This window comes from Lepus europaeus, chromosome 8 (genome assembly GCF_033115175.1).
Source record: "Lepus europaeus isolate LE1 chromosome 8, mLepTim1.pri, whole genome shotgun sequence".
NCBI classification, from domain to species: Eukaryota; Metazoa; Chordata; class Mammalia; order Lagomorpha; family Leporidae; genus Lepus; species Lepus europaeus.
Window position 1 is genome coordinate 25,602,628 of NC_084834.1, and position 14,257 is coordinate 25,616,884.

A 14,257-nucleotide genomic window follows, 5' to 3' on the forward strand; every position below is an offset into this window, starting at 1 on the left:
ATCACTGGATTTGGTCCTTGTCTCTGGCTGGGTGCACGTGCAGTGTTTCCAGTTCCATTCGAGTCCTCTCTGAGCCCACAGAACAGGCCGAGGGAGGAGGCAGAGGCACTGATCTCTCTGCCCTCCCCAGATGCAGGGCCATTTTGAAGTTGCTCAATTTGAAGCGTTAACCTGCACGACTCTGCCTCCCGGGAGCCAGGCGGAGGCTTATTAACTTACAATCTCCTCATTTTCTTCCGCTGCCTCTTTGAGAACACTGCCATGAACCTTCGTAGGGTAGCTCTTTCTTTTAGAACTGGAAGGGGAGGATCGGCGCTAGCCAAGGTAATTGAGAAAGAAGAAGGAAACCAGCCGTACTGCTGAGCCGTTCTGATCCTCCTGGACATTGAGATCACACACGGCTGCGACAGCCCCACCTCCTTAACCCCGCATGATGGAAGCCTCATTATTTAGAAAAATGCATTTTGTCGACAATTTCAACATCTTAGATGGAAGAACAGAACCAGTTAAACTATGGGCCGTTATGAGCTGTTTATTCATTTTATGTGCATTCAATGGCTGCCTGACTCTGGCCATCCTTTGCCTTAAGCAATTTTGTGCATATTTAGAGAGTTAAAGAGTGAAGGCATAGTCTCTCACGTTAGCCAGCTGAGAGGTGGGTGGAGCGCGCTTGCTGTCATTCCCTGGTCATCAGAAAAACCTGTTTAGCCTAGTGGTTAAGATGCCTCCGGCCAACACTGGAGTGCCTGATTTTGATTCCAAGCTGTCACTCCTGACTCCAGCGTATCACCTGTGCAGAGTCTGGGAGGGAGCAGGGATGGCTCAAGTAGCTGGGTTCCCGCCACGCGTGTGGGAGGCCTCGACTGAGCTCCTGGCTCCAGCCCTGGTCAAGCTCTGGACATTGCGGGCAGTTGGAGAGTGAGGCAGCCGAATGGGAGCTCTCTCTGACTCTGTCTCTCTGCACCTCAAATAAACAAATACATATTTAAATAAAAAGCCTTTGAGACAGTCTTAAAGAAAAATGCAACAGGAAAACTAAAGTTAAGCTTTCGAAAGAAGCCATTTGTCTTGAGCAGAATTCATCTGGGTATGATACGGGTTGCTGCAAACATAAAACTGTCTGGAGTCTGGCTTCAGGGTTGAGAATTATAAAATATTCATGGTGTATAATTTTGCATAATTTGTTTAGCTACCAAGATATAATTTAGTTATTTGGCACATGAATCCTTCAGAAAGTCTGAGGAGAAAAATCGGACTTTAACAAGCTAAATCCTGCCTTACCGCAAACCTAGGTAAGATGAATGTACCGGGGGGGGGGGTTCTCTGTGCGGAGTGCACGCACACATATGGTGGTGAACACATGCCCACTCACAAGTGCACACATGCTCATACACACACACTCATATACACACACTCACATACACACACTCACACACATACGGTGGTGAACACATGCACACTCACAAGCGCACACATGCTCATACACACTCACACATACATACACTCACATACACACACACACCTACACACATGCACACACATATGGTGAACACAGGCACGCTCACAAGTGCACACATGCTCATACACACACACTCATACATACACATACACTCACACACACACACACCTACACACATGCACACACATATGGTGAACACATGCATGCTCACAAGTGCACACATGCTCATACACACACACTCACATACACACACTCACACACATACGGTGGTGAACACATGCACACTCACAAGCGCACACATGCTCATACACACTCACACATACATACACTCACATACACACATGCACACACATATGGTGAACACATGCATGCTCACAAGTGCACACATGCTCATACACACACACTCACATACACACACTCACACACATACGGTGGTGAACACATGCACACTCACAAGCGCACACATGCTCATACACACTCACACATACATACACTCACATACACACACACACCTACACACATGCACACACATATGGTGAACACATGCACGCTCACAAGTGCACACATGCTCATACACACACATTCACATACACACACTCACACACATACGGTGGTGAACACATGCACACTCACAAGTGCACACATGCTCATACACACACATTCACATACACACACTCACACACATACGGTGGTGAACACATGCACACTCACAAGTGCACACATGCTCATACACACACTCACATACACACACTCACATACACACACACCTACACACATGCACACACATACGGTGGTGAACACATGCACACTCACAAGCACACACATGCTCATATGCACTCACATGTCTACACACTCACACACGTACACTACACACTCACACATACACACATGTATGGTTGTGAACACTCACAAGTGTACACATGCTCATACATGCACTCACACATGCTCACACACCCCTACACACTCACACACATACACACTCACATACACACATACATACACATAAACTCACACAGATGCACACTCACAAGTGCACACACACATACACACATATGGTGGTAAACACATACACACAAGCACACACATGCTCATAAACACACTAACACACATACCTACACTCACACACATGTACACACTCACACATACACACATATGGTGGTGAACACATGCATGGGCACACATACACTCACTCACACACACACTCACACATACACACACTCACACACACATACACACTCACATACACACATACATACACATAAAATCACACAGATGCACACTCACAAGTGCACACACACATACACACATATGGTGGTAAACACATACACACAAGCACACACATGCTCATAAACACACTAACACACATACCTACACTCACACACATGTACACACTCACACATACACACATATGGTGGTGAACACATGCATGGGCACACATACACTCACACACTCACATACACACACTCACACACACATACCAGTCTGCATAACAGGATTCTTCAGAAAGTTCACAGAAAGAACACATGAACTAACCACACGTGGGTTTCAAAATGCTTCGCACCAAGATAAACTTGTCTTTTAATGCCCCTTTTCCACAAACTTTAAAAAAATTCCTTGTATAATTAATTGTTCCTTCTGATCCTCCACACTGTCTTACCGGGATGTTTTAAATATCAGTTACCTAACTTTTGCTCTGCGTGTGATAGCGGATAAGCCCAAAGGAAAGATGTAGAGAAAGAGCCTTTGATTTCAGGAAGACACGTTTAGATTATAAAACTCCTTGATGTTGAGGTCGATAAGATAACAAACATGATAATTTATTTATTCGAAGCGTAGAGATAGCGCAGCGCTGTGTCCGGCTCTCTGCTGAGTACTAACGAGTAGATTTGTCAAAAGTGGTTCCTATCCCAGGGGAGCATACAGTCTGGGTGAGACAAGACGGGTAAACAGAAACAGACAGAAAACCACAAGCACCCAGGCATTATTTAATCAAGTAGAAGCCAGCATGGCAGAGCCTTCAAAGCAAATGTAAGGGAAGATGCTCGCTCCCTTCCCCCACTGCCTGTGCCCAGGGGGAGCTCCTGGTCTCCTCTCCTTATCGCCGTGAACTTGGGTGGCCCATCTCCCTGTCTTCTGTCTTAACCCCTCCAACCCATTTTCCGTATTGATCTCTGAAAGCAAAGCTGACTGTGGGTTTTCCCTTCTGAAGGGAAAGCCCAAATCCTTTAGCTTGGTGTCACACACACTCTGTCTCCTCTGCTTCCGTCCCCTCCACCCTTCTTCTGGGGTTCAGCTGCAGCTTCCTCCCTTCGGGACTTCCTGGGGCTCCTCGGGTGCAGGCTGGCCCTTTCCAGAGTTCCCCTGCTGCTGAGGGGCCACCCCGCAGCCCATGCTGGCCCCAGATCCCGTGCCTGGGGATTGAAGCCCTCCATGCGCTCTGAACTCAGACCAGGGCTGTCCTTTGCTGGCTTTGTGATCTGCAGGCAAACTTCTGAACCCCAGGTCCCCATTTTTTTAAATTTGTAAGCTGAGGATTGGATGGATCCTGCAGCATAAGGCTGTTTCAGCGAATGAATGAGATTATGCATGGGAAAGTATTTAGACCACACTCAGGCCTCCACAAATGCTAGCTACTGTTGCGACAATGCTTGCTGGTGACAATAAGCAAAATAAACAGCACACGCATGGTGATGTATATGAACTTCAAAGAGTTCATGAAAATGTGTATTATAAAAACATTATGCACAGATGTCAAAATTTCCTGCACCTAAATAAACACCTTGTAATTAGATTTTCCCACCAACTTTGTGAAGTGTGTCCCATGAGGTCTGTGATATAATAATGTCAGCTATTGCCATGTCGGTTACCGTAGTATCCTCCTCCCCCCCCCATGCAAACTCCTGCCTCGGAGCCGTTCCCAAGGTCACGGCCGTTCCCAAGGCTCTTTCTCTAGATCTTTTCTTTGGGCTTATACGCTATCACATGCAGAGCCAAAAACTAATATATGGAAAACGCCCTGGTAAAGCTGTGTAAAGGATCAGAAGGAACAATTAATTACACAAGCTTGTGTTAAAGGGGAATTAAAAGACAAGTTCATCTGGGTGCAAAGCATTTTGAAAGTCCAGATTTGATGCCGCACAGGGCAAAGCAGGCCTCTACCACTGCAGCCAGGCACCAGGGCTGACGCACGCTCCACGCGGTGCTAGCTGGGAGAGCGATGCTCAGCATGCAGGGGCAGAGGCCGGCCCTGTTGGAGTGCAGCATCTCCAGCTTGAGTCAGAAGCTTCTGTACTTGGTATGGATGACGCTCGACAATTATTTTGTGAATGGATGAGCGGCCTGAGTCGTGTTCGCTTTCAGAACGGGGGACAGACAACGGGAGGTAAAAATGGGATTGGATTTCTCAGAGATGAGTGGGGAGGCAGCCGGCCCTTCCAGCAGAAAGGGGTCAGGAGCCCAGTGGCTGTGGGGTGCAGGCCAGGCCCTTGGGCCTCGTGCTGTGCCCTTCCGGGGTGATGAGCTTTTCCCAGCATGCACTTCTCACTTGGACCCCCGCACACAGTGTGCCTGGCTGGAGGGGATAGCTGGACAGTAAGAAAAGAGATGGGAAGGAAGACAAAGGAAGAACCGGGAAAGCGAGGAGTCCACGTGTAAGCAAAAGGGATTTGATTGCAAAATGACTGCCATAAAACCGTAATTTTGCATGAATTTTAAAGCTAACCTTTTACAGATTATTGCGGTAATGCATATTCATTGCAGAGGGTTTCAGCTATGCAGACAAGCAAATGAAAAATAAAAGCCATCCGTAATCCCATGGCCCAAAATAACTCCATTCATGGTGCTTTTTCGCCTGTGTGCGCTCATGGCCCTGAATCTGAAATGTCCCATTGGTAGCTCTGTGTTGTCAGGGGCCGCCCAGCCTCTTGTCTTGGGTCTGGTTTCACCGCCTGGAAGCCTGGGTAGTTTTTTTTTTTTTTTTTTTCTAAAAATTTATTTATTCATCCGAAAGTCAGAGCTACACAGAGAGAGGAGAGGCAGAGAGAGAGAGAGGTCTTCCATCCGATGGTCCACTCCCCAATTGGCCGCAATGGCCGGAGCTGCGTCGATCCGAAGCCAGGAGCCAGAACTCCAGGTCTCCCACGCGAGTGCAGGGCCCCAAGAACCCGGGCCACCCTCCACTGCTTTCCCAGACCACAGCAGAGCGCTGGACCGGAAGTGGAGCAGCCGGGTCCTGAACTGGCACCCCTATGAGAGAGTCGAGTGATGGCAGGATGAAGAGGACCACGGGTTTTATGGCAGGGTGGTGGGCCAATCTGAGCAAGAAGAGGTTTTAGGAATTGCAATCAGCTCCTCTCCCAGGAGCAAGAGTCCCTTCTGCAAATGTCCCAGCAGAAGACCCCGAAGCACCTTCTGGAACATGTCCGGGAGCAAGAGGCTCGTTCACTCAGCCACGTCTGGGGCTGCCAGATGGCGGGAGAGCTGAAATGTACTTCTTGGCCGGCGATGTGGCTCAACAGGCTAATCCTCTGCCTTGCGGTGCCGGCACACCAGGTTCTAGTCCCAGTTGGGGCGCTGGATTCTGTCCTGGTTGCCCCTCCTCCAGGCCAGCTCTCTGCTATGGCCCAGGAAGGCAGTGGAGAATGGCCCAAGTCGTTGGGCCCTGCACCCGTGTGGGAGACCAGGAGAAGCACCTGGCTCCTGGCTTTGGATCAGCGAGATGCACCGGCTGCAGCAGCCATTGGAGGGTGAACCAACAGCAAAAAGGAAGACCTTTCTCTCTGTCTCTCTCTCTCTCTCACTATCCACTCTGCCTGTCAAAAAAAAAAAAAAAAAAAGAAAAAAAAAGAAATGTACTTCTTAGGAGCCTCACCCCTTTTTAGGGTCTGTCCAACAGAAGCTCAGAGCAGAGCCACACCCATGTCCTGCTAGAGGCTGTGCGGACAGTGGGACAGTGAGGGGAGCTCCCTTCCTCCTTCCAGGCCAGGGCTAAGCTTTCTACCCACTGCGAGGTGCCTGCCTGCAGAGGGCCAGAGGCCAGAGAAGCGGGCCGGGATGGGTCAGACCCACAGCCTCCTCTTGCAGGGAGCCCGGGACCCTGGGTCTCTACCACCAGCTCTAGCCACGGTGGAGACAAGAGGTTTAGTTATGGAGAGCAGAGGCAGGCATGCGACAAAGCCCTGAGTCAGGAGCCAGGCAGGCCCAGAGAGACGGAATCGTGCTGCCCCCCTCTGTGTCCCAGCCACTGGAGTCGACTCTTGCAGAAGTCGGGAGCGACTTCTGTCTCTGCTCCAGGCCTGGCAGTTGGGTTCTCTTTCTGATAGTCATTGTAAGAGTGTTAGGACTCCAGGAGACCAATGGAGACCAGGCTTTTTGTCCTTTGTGCTCCAGGGAGACAAATGATGAAATGACTCCAACACTGCTTATTTATTTTTACCTTCTGCTTATGGATTCATCTTCGTTTGCCTGACGTCTCCTTTTTGAGAGGTGGATGCAGCTTTTAATCACAATGGGGCACCTGCTTCAAGGCATCACCGTTTTCATCTTCAAGGGGGAATAATCGGGAGGTTGTGGTGTTCAATCAAATCCCACTTCCTCAACTAAAGGTTTTCTGGATATGCCAGTTTTCTGTTCTTTTGGAGCAATCAGCTTCCAGTGGAGATTTCTCATATCAACTTTCTGAGTACCATATATATATATATATATATATATATATATATATACCACCAACTACAGTAACATGGGATTTAGCCTTCAGAGGTAGGTGCCTACAAACTTGGGTGTGACTTGGGAATAGTGGTTACAGGTGTCAGTTGGTTATCTCTGTCGCCTTCCCTCCTCTACCAAAGGAGAACTAGAAAGTGTGTGTCCCGTGGGCTTCAGGACCACCCAGATCATTTTGATAAAGGGCTCCCGGATTTCTGCCAGAATCTGACTCTGGATGGGATCAAGTGAGAAGCTACCAGGCCTGCGTGGGAAAGGAGGGCTCACAGATAAGGGAAGAAAGAGGCAATCCTATGAAGGATCAGGTGGGTTGGTTTTTAAAAGATTTATTTCTATATTTATTTGAAAGTCAGAGTTACACAGAGAGGGAGAGAGAGAGAGATCTTCCATCCGCTGGTTTACTCCCCAGATGGCCTCAATGCCCAGCACTGGGCCAGGCAGAAGCCAGGAAGGACTTCACAAGGACTTCACCCAAGCCTCCCACGTGGGTCAGGGCCCAAACACTTGGGCCATCCTCCACTGCTTTTCCCAGGTGCATTAGCAAGGAGCTGGATCAGAGGTGGGGCAGTCAGGACACCAACTGGTGCCCATAGGGATGTTGGCATCCCAAGCTGTGGCTTCATCCCCTACATGACAGCACGGGCCCCTTAAAACATTTTTAAATGTGTTTATTTGAGAAGTAGAGGGAGGGAGCAAGAGAAAGGGAGAGAGAGAAAGAGAGAGCTTCCATCTGCTAGTTCTTTCCCCAAAACCTAAAAATGTTAGAACTGGGATGAAGCCGGAGCTGGGACTCCATCCAAGTCTCCCACATGAGTGGCAAGGACTCAGTTCCTTGAGTCATCACCGTGGGCATCTTAACTGCTGGGCCGACTGTGTGTCCCGGATGGGTGGCTTTTAGTGAGGGCATTGAGGAAGACTTGTCGGCCGTTAGCAGGAGAGCAAAATACCTAACTCCGCTGCAGGAAGATCTCCTTGAAGAAGCTTCGGAGGGCTGGAGGCCAAGGCCATTGATGAGCTAAGACAGGCTAAGCTGGTGTGACCACGAGACCTCACAACCCCATGGCTTCAGCAGCAGGGATGTAGTCTTCCATATCATGTTTGGTGTGCTGGCCGTACATCTGTCAGATACATGACTGTCAAAACTCAGGGTAGGGAACACGTAAGATCCGTGTGTTCTTTGGGTGCTAATTATACCTCATTGTGAAAACATGCAGGCATTTCTGTTTTTCTCGCAGTCGTCCACAGCTCAGTGGGCAGGGGGCTGTTGTGCTCTGTGACCAGTCGTCTCTGCTGTCCTTACAGCTCTGGCTTGTGGTGGTGTTGTGGTCTAGCAGGTAAAGCCAAGTGCCAGTCTGAGTTCCAGCTACCTCGCTTCCAATCCAGCTTCCTGCTAATGCTCCTGGGAGGCAGCAGGTGATGGCTCAAGTATTTGAGTCCCTGCCACCCACACGGGAGACCCAGATGAGCTTCCTGGCCCTGGTTTTGGCCTGGACCAGCCCCAGCAGTTAGGGCCATTTGGGGAGTGAACCATTGGATAGAAGATATGTCTCTCTCTCTCTCTCTCATTTTTTTAAAGATTTATTTACTTATTTGAAAATCAGAGTTTCACAAAGAGAGAAAGAAAGGCAATGGAGAGAGAAAGCTCTTCCATCCACTTGTTCACTCCCCAGATGGCCGCAATGGCCGGCGCTATGCTGATCCGAAGCCAGGAGCCAGGAGCTTCTTCCAAGTCTCCCATGTGGGTGCAGGGGCCCAAGGACTTGGCCATCTTCTACTGCTTTCCCAGGCCATAGCAGAGAGCTGGATTGTAAGTGGAATAGCCGGGACTAGAACCGGTGTCCATATGGGATGCCAGCACTGCAGGTGGCAGCTTTACCCAGTGCTGGACCCACATTCTGTCTTTCAAATAAATAAACCTTATAAAGAACAGCAAGTTGCTGCTGCCCAAGAAAGGGGAAGATGAGAGAGGGAATCCAGGACAAGACACTTGTTTGGAAGAAGGGCTAATTTGGGTTTCGACACATCCCTCGTAGGCTCTAGGTGCAGACGGCGCCACATGGCTCCAGGAAAGATTGAGACCTGAGCTGGACAGCCATGTGACGAGGTGCCACTCCTGGGGGCGGGGTCTGCTACTGAAGGGAGTCGGATGCTATAGCATCAGCTGTCTCCATCATGACCGCCGTGGACCCACGCACGGCAGCCGTGGAGCAGGAGGGCAGGACCCACAAAGTCATCCGGGGACATACGAGACACTGTTGTGCCACTGTTTGCACCCAGGGACGGAGATCAAGGGAGTCACTGGGGTATGGTGGCTGGGATGAGATACAGGAGGGACAGCTGGGGCTGCAAGGCGGGGGGTGGAGGGACAAGATGGCCAGGGCAGACTTGGAGTCTGTATGCTTAGAGATGTTTAATAATAGAGGAGGCAGCTGTCTCGGCCGCTCAAGGGTGTGGCTCGGTCTGAAGCCCGGCCGTGAAAGGAAATCGCTTTTCTTAAACACAAGGCTGAACGTTGGCGGTGGAGAAGGCTCCTGGCATCTCTTCATCCAAGTCTGGAGCAAGGTTCCCTGAGCTCTGGTCTCCCCACGGGCCCCTGACATTTGCAGGGACCACTGGGGGCTCTGCCCACCTCCTCTGCAGCACAACCCACGCCCTCCCTTTGCTAGACCTGTGCCTTTCGCACTGCTGGCCGCACCCCCTTGTTCACTGGGACTGAGACCAGTCCTGACTGTGGAGTAAAAGTGTGTTGGGGAGTGTTGGGGGGAGATGGAGGTAGTTCAAGGGGTCCCAGCCAGGAGCAATGTGACGAGAGGAAGACCCAGCTTGTCCTGCTGTGTCCTGCTTGCGTGCTTGCACTGAGAGCAGCGAGCCTCCTGGCAGAGAAGGAACTCCTTTAAGGTGGGACCACAGAGCCCGGCACCCGGATTTCTCCATTTCCCCCAGTGATGCTTGTGGGGTAGAAAGTTGTTACATTAACAACCATTTGGGCCTAATACAGTGCCTAGGAGTCACATCCTGCTTTCCCAGGCACCAGGTGGCCCTTCTTGGCCTGATGGTCCCATACAGGAGTCGGTTCCGGAAGTGGAGAAGCCTAGGGTCAGTGCCATCCGTGGTTACCAGCACCCGCTGAGGGTCTTGGGATGCCTCCCCCACAGCTGAAGGGGATTGCTCTGTCTCTTTTAAAATTTTTTATTTAATATTTTCACTTTACTTGGGGAGAGAGAGAGTGAGAGAGATCTTCCATCTACTGGTTCATTTTTCCAATGCCTGCAACAGCCAGGGCTGGGTCACACAGAAGCCAGGAGCCAGGAATTCCATCTGGGTCTCCCATGTAAGGGTAGGGACCCAAGTACTGGAGCCATCTTCTGCTATTCCCCAGGTTTTGCACTAGCAGGGAGCTAGGTCTAAGAAGAGGAGCCAGGGCTGGAACCAGGTACTCTGAGATGGGATGCAGGCTCCCCAAGGGATGACCCTAGTGCCACAACACACGTTCACCCCCCTTGGGTCTCTTTTATCCGGGCATCAATTGCATTGTGAGGGCTCCATCTTCATGATGGAATCACCGCCCAATGACCACTTCCTGATATGATGGGCTTGGCGTGAATTCAACATGTGAATCTTGAAGGGGTATAGGAACATTCAGACCACAGCACAGCACATCCTACAGTGGGGTTCCCCGTCTGAGCTGGAAGAAGCCCTCATGATTCTGCTTCGGGCAGGGATGTAAGCGCTGGCGTGGACGGCTCTCCCTGCGTCCCAGCGTTTTTCTCTCGATACATAATGCATTGTCACAAGGCTAGTGGCTCGCAGCGACCACGGATTGGTTGTTGCGAGGTGTTTTGTGAGTCGGGAGTCCAGCAGAAGTTAATGGGATCCTCCATGAAGGATCCCACGAGGGTGAAGTCCGAGTGTTGGCTGGGGCTGCTGTGACCTGAATGTGATCTGAGTGTCCCTAAAATTCCTGTGTTGAAAGTTGACCCCCCATGTGGCGGTGGTAGGAGGTGATGAGGGCTTGGGGGTCCCCTGCACTGGCCAGTGGGGCGGGGCTTTTAAAAAGAGACCGACAGAGCTCGCTTGGTGCCACCTCTGAGGGGCTGAACCCGCCCTCGCCTGGCCCTGACTCTCCTGCTGCCTTGCACTTGGCCTGTGCCTCCAGAGCCCCAAGCCAGACGTTCCCCTCCTCCACAAGCGGCTCAGGCTGGGGTGTGAAACAAAATGCATGTCAGGTTTCCCACAAGCGCCTCTTCAGGGACTCAATAGACCAGACCAAAGCAGAGTGGAAGTCACTCCCGAACTCCATATCCACGCTGTTGTGCTGCAGAATCAAACTGAAACTTTATTATTTTTTTTTAAAGGTGTATGTATTTGAAAGGCAGAGTTACAAAGAGGCAAAGGCAGAGAGAGAGAGAGAGAGAGAGAGAGAGGTTCTTTATGCATTGGTTCACTCCCCAGATGGCAACAACACCCGCAGCTGGGCTGATCTGAAGCCAGGAGCCAGGAGCTTCTTCCGGGTCTCCCACATGGGTGCAGGGGCCCAAGGACTTGGGCCATCTTCTACTGCTTTCCCAGGCCATAGCAGAGAGTTGGATAGGAAGTAGAGCAGCTGGGACTTGAACTGGTGCCCATATGGGATGCTGGCAATCTGCTACACCACAGTACCGGCCTCTGAAACTTTATTTAAAAAAAAATTTATTTATTTGGAGTTAGAGAGAGAGATCTTTATGTGCTGATTCATTCCCTAAACAGCTACACAGCCAAGTCTGGGCCAGGCCAAAGCCAGAAGCCAGGAACTCCATCCAGGTCTCCCACAGGGGTGGCAGGGGCCCAAGCACTTGGGTCATCTTCTGATGCCTTCCCAGGTGCATTAGCAGGGAGCTGGATTGGAAGCAGAGCAGCCAGGACTGGAACCCTGGTATGCGATGCCAACACTGCAAGTAGTGACTTAACTAGCTGTGCCACAACACTGGTGTGCCCAATGGAAACTTTAAAAAAACAGGGAAGGCCGGCGCCGTGGCTCACTAGGCTAATCCTCTGCCTGCGGTGCCGGCACACCAGGTTCTAGTCCCGGTCGGGGCACTGGATTCTGTCCCGGTTGCTCCTCTTCCAGTCCAGCTCTCTGCTGTGGCCCTGGAGTGCAGTGGAGAATGGCCCAGGTCCTTGGGCCTTGCACCCACATGGGAGACCAGGAGGAAGCACCTGGCTCCTGGCTTCAGATCAGCGTGGTGCGCTGACTGCAGCGTGTCGGCCGTAGCGGCCATTTGGGGGGTGAACCAACGGAAAAAGGAAGACCTTTCTCTCTGTCTCTTTCTCTCTCTCACTGTCTAACTCTGCCTGTCAAAAAAAAAAAAAAAAAAAAAAAAAAAAAAAAAAAACAGGGAAAACCTCCAAGTTTTCCAAAAAATGAGATTCACTGCAACCAGTTGAAAGAGGCCCAGTCCAGCTGAGCCAGTATTCAAGAATGTCCCCTCTGCTTTAACCCAGTGACTTGGAAATGGCCAACCTGCTTTCTGTTCCTGGTTTCTGCCTTTTCCAGTGCTTTTCTGTCCCCTGCTCGGTTCCGTGGAGCTCCTTTTATTCTGTAGACAGGATGCTGCTCAAACATGAATCACCAACAAAAGCCAACTTGATCGTTCAAACTGAGCTTGCTGGAATTTTGTTCTTGGACAAAGGCATTTTGTTATAGCAGCAGGACCAGACCAAGGCACCATCTGAGGCTTGGATTCTTTTCTCACTCCGTTCCGGCACCGGCTGAATGAAGCTCCCGTGAGTGTAGGACTGTGGATCCTATTTTCCAGCTGTCTCTCAGCCAGGGTTCCCCTCCTGGAGGCTACCCTCTGGTCCCAGCACCTGGTCTTTCCACAGCATGGCACCCACTTCTTCCAGACTGGCAGGAGCGCGTCTGGCACTGCTTCTAGCTTCTTCCAAGGGCTCACCTTCTTGCGTGAGTCCCCACCTAGAATAATCTCCTTTTGAAGGACCTCAAAGTCAACCGATTAGGGACCTTGCTTGCACATGCAAAATCCCTGCGCCCTAGACCACAGAGGGATTTCCCATTGCATTTATAGTCCTGGTCACATGCATATGGACAGAATTGCACGTGGTGTGTGTACCAGGTAGCAGAAATTTAGTGGAGGGAGGGGGAGTAGGGAAGTGGATCTTAGAATTCTGCATACCATAGCTATGAAAGCAAGGATTTTAATTTCAATGCCTGCAAGGAGAGACAGGCACGATGGCCCAGCAAAACTCCCAGAGTTTAAAGAGCAGGAAGCAACAGGGTCTAGGTGAGCCAAGGAGGATGTAATTTTCCCAACAGGGACAACTCCGGGTTAGCACTGTAGTTTGGTCAAGATTCTGAATTGCCAAGACAACCTGAAAGTCCTGGTTTTCATGCAAAAACTTCTGAATTTTAAACATCTAAAACAAATGGCTCTACATTTTCAAAACTAAAAAAAGAAATGACCCCAAAGGATGTTTGGGGCCGTGGAACAACTCTAGATGACACCTGTGGGCCCCTGCCACTGCACGTTTGTTCAGTCCCATAGAGTGCTCGACACTGAGGGTGAACCCTGGGGAGAATCATAGCCTGGGAGATGGTGATGTGTCAGCGTGGACTCACCAGTTATCAGAAACACACCACTCCGTGGGGGATGTTGGTACAGAGGGAGGCATCCCATGGGCGAGGGCAGGTGTGTGGGGGACATCTCTGTACCTTCAGCTCAATTTTCCTGTGAACCTAAAACTGCTCTTAAAAAAATAAGGTCTATTGGGGCCAGTGCTGTGGCATGGTGGGTAAAGCTGCCCCCTGCAGTGCCGGCATCCCATACGGGTGCCAGTTCAAGCCCCGGCTGCTCCACTTCTGATCCAGCTCTCTGCTATGGCCTGGGAAAGCAGTAGAAGATGGCCCAAGTCCTTGGGCCCCTGTACCCACGGGCTTCTGCTCCTGGCTCTGGCTCCTGGCTCTGGGTCGGCACAGCTCTGACAGTTGCAGCCATTTGGAGAGTGAACCAGCAGAGAGAAGACCTCTCTCTCTTTGCCTCTGCCTCTCTGTAACTCTGCCATTCAAGTAAATAGATAAAA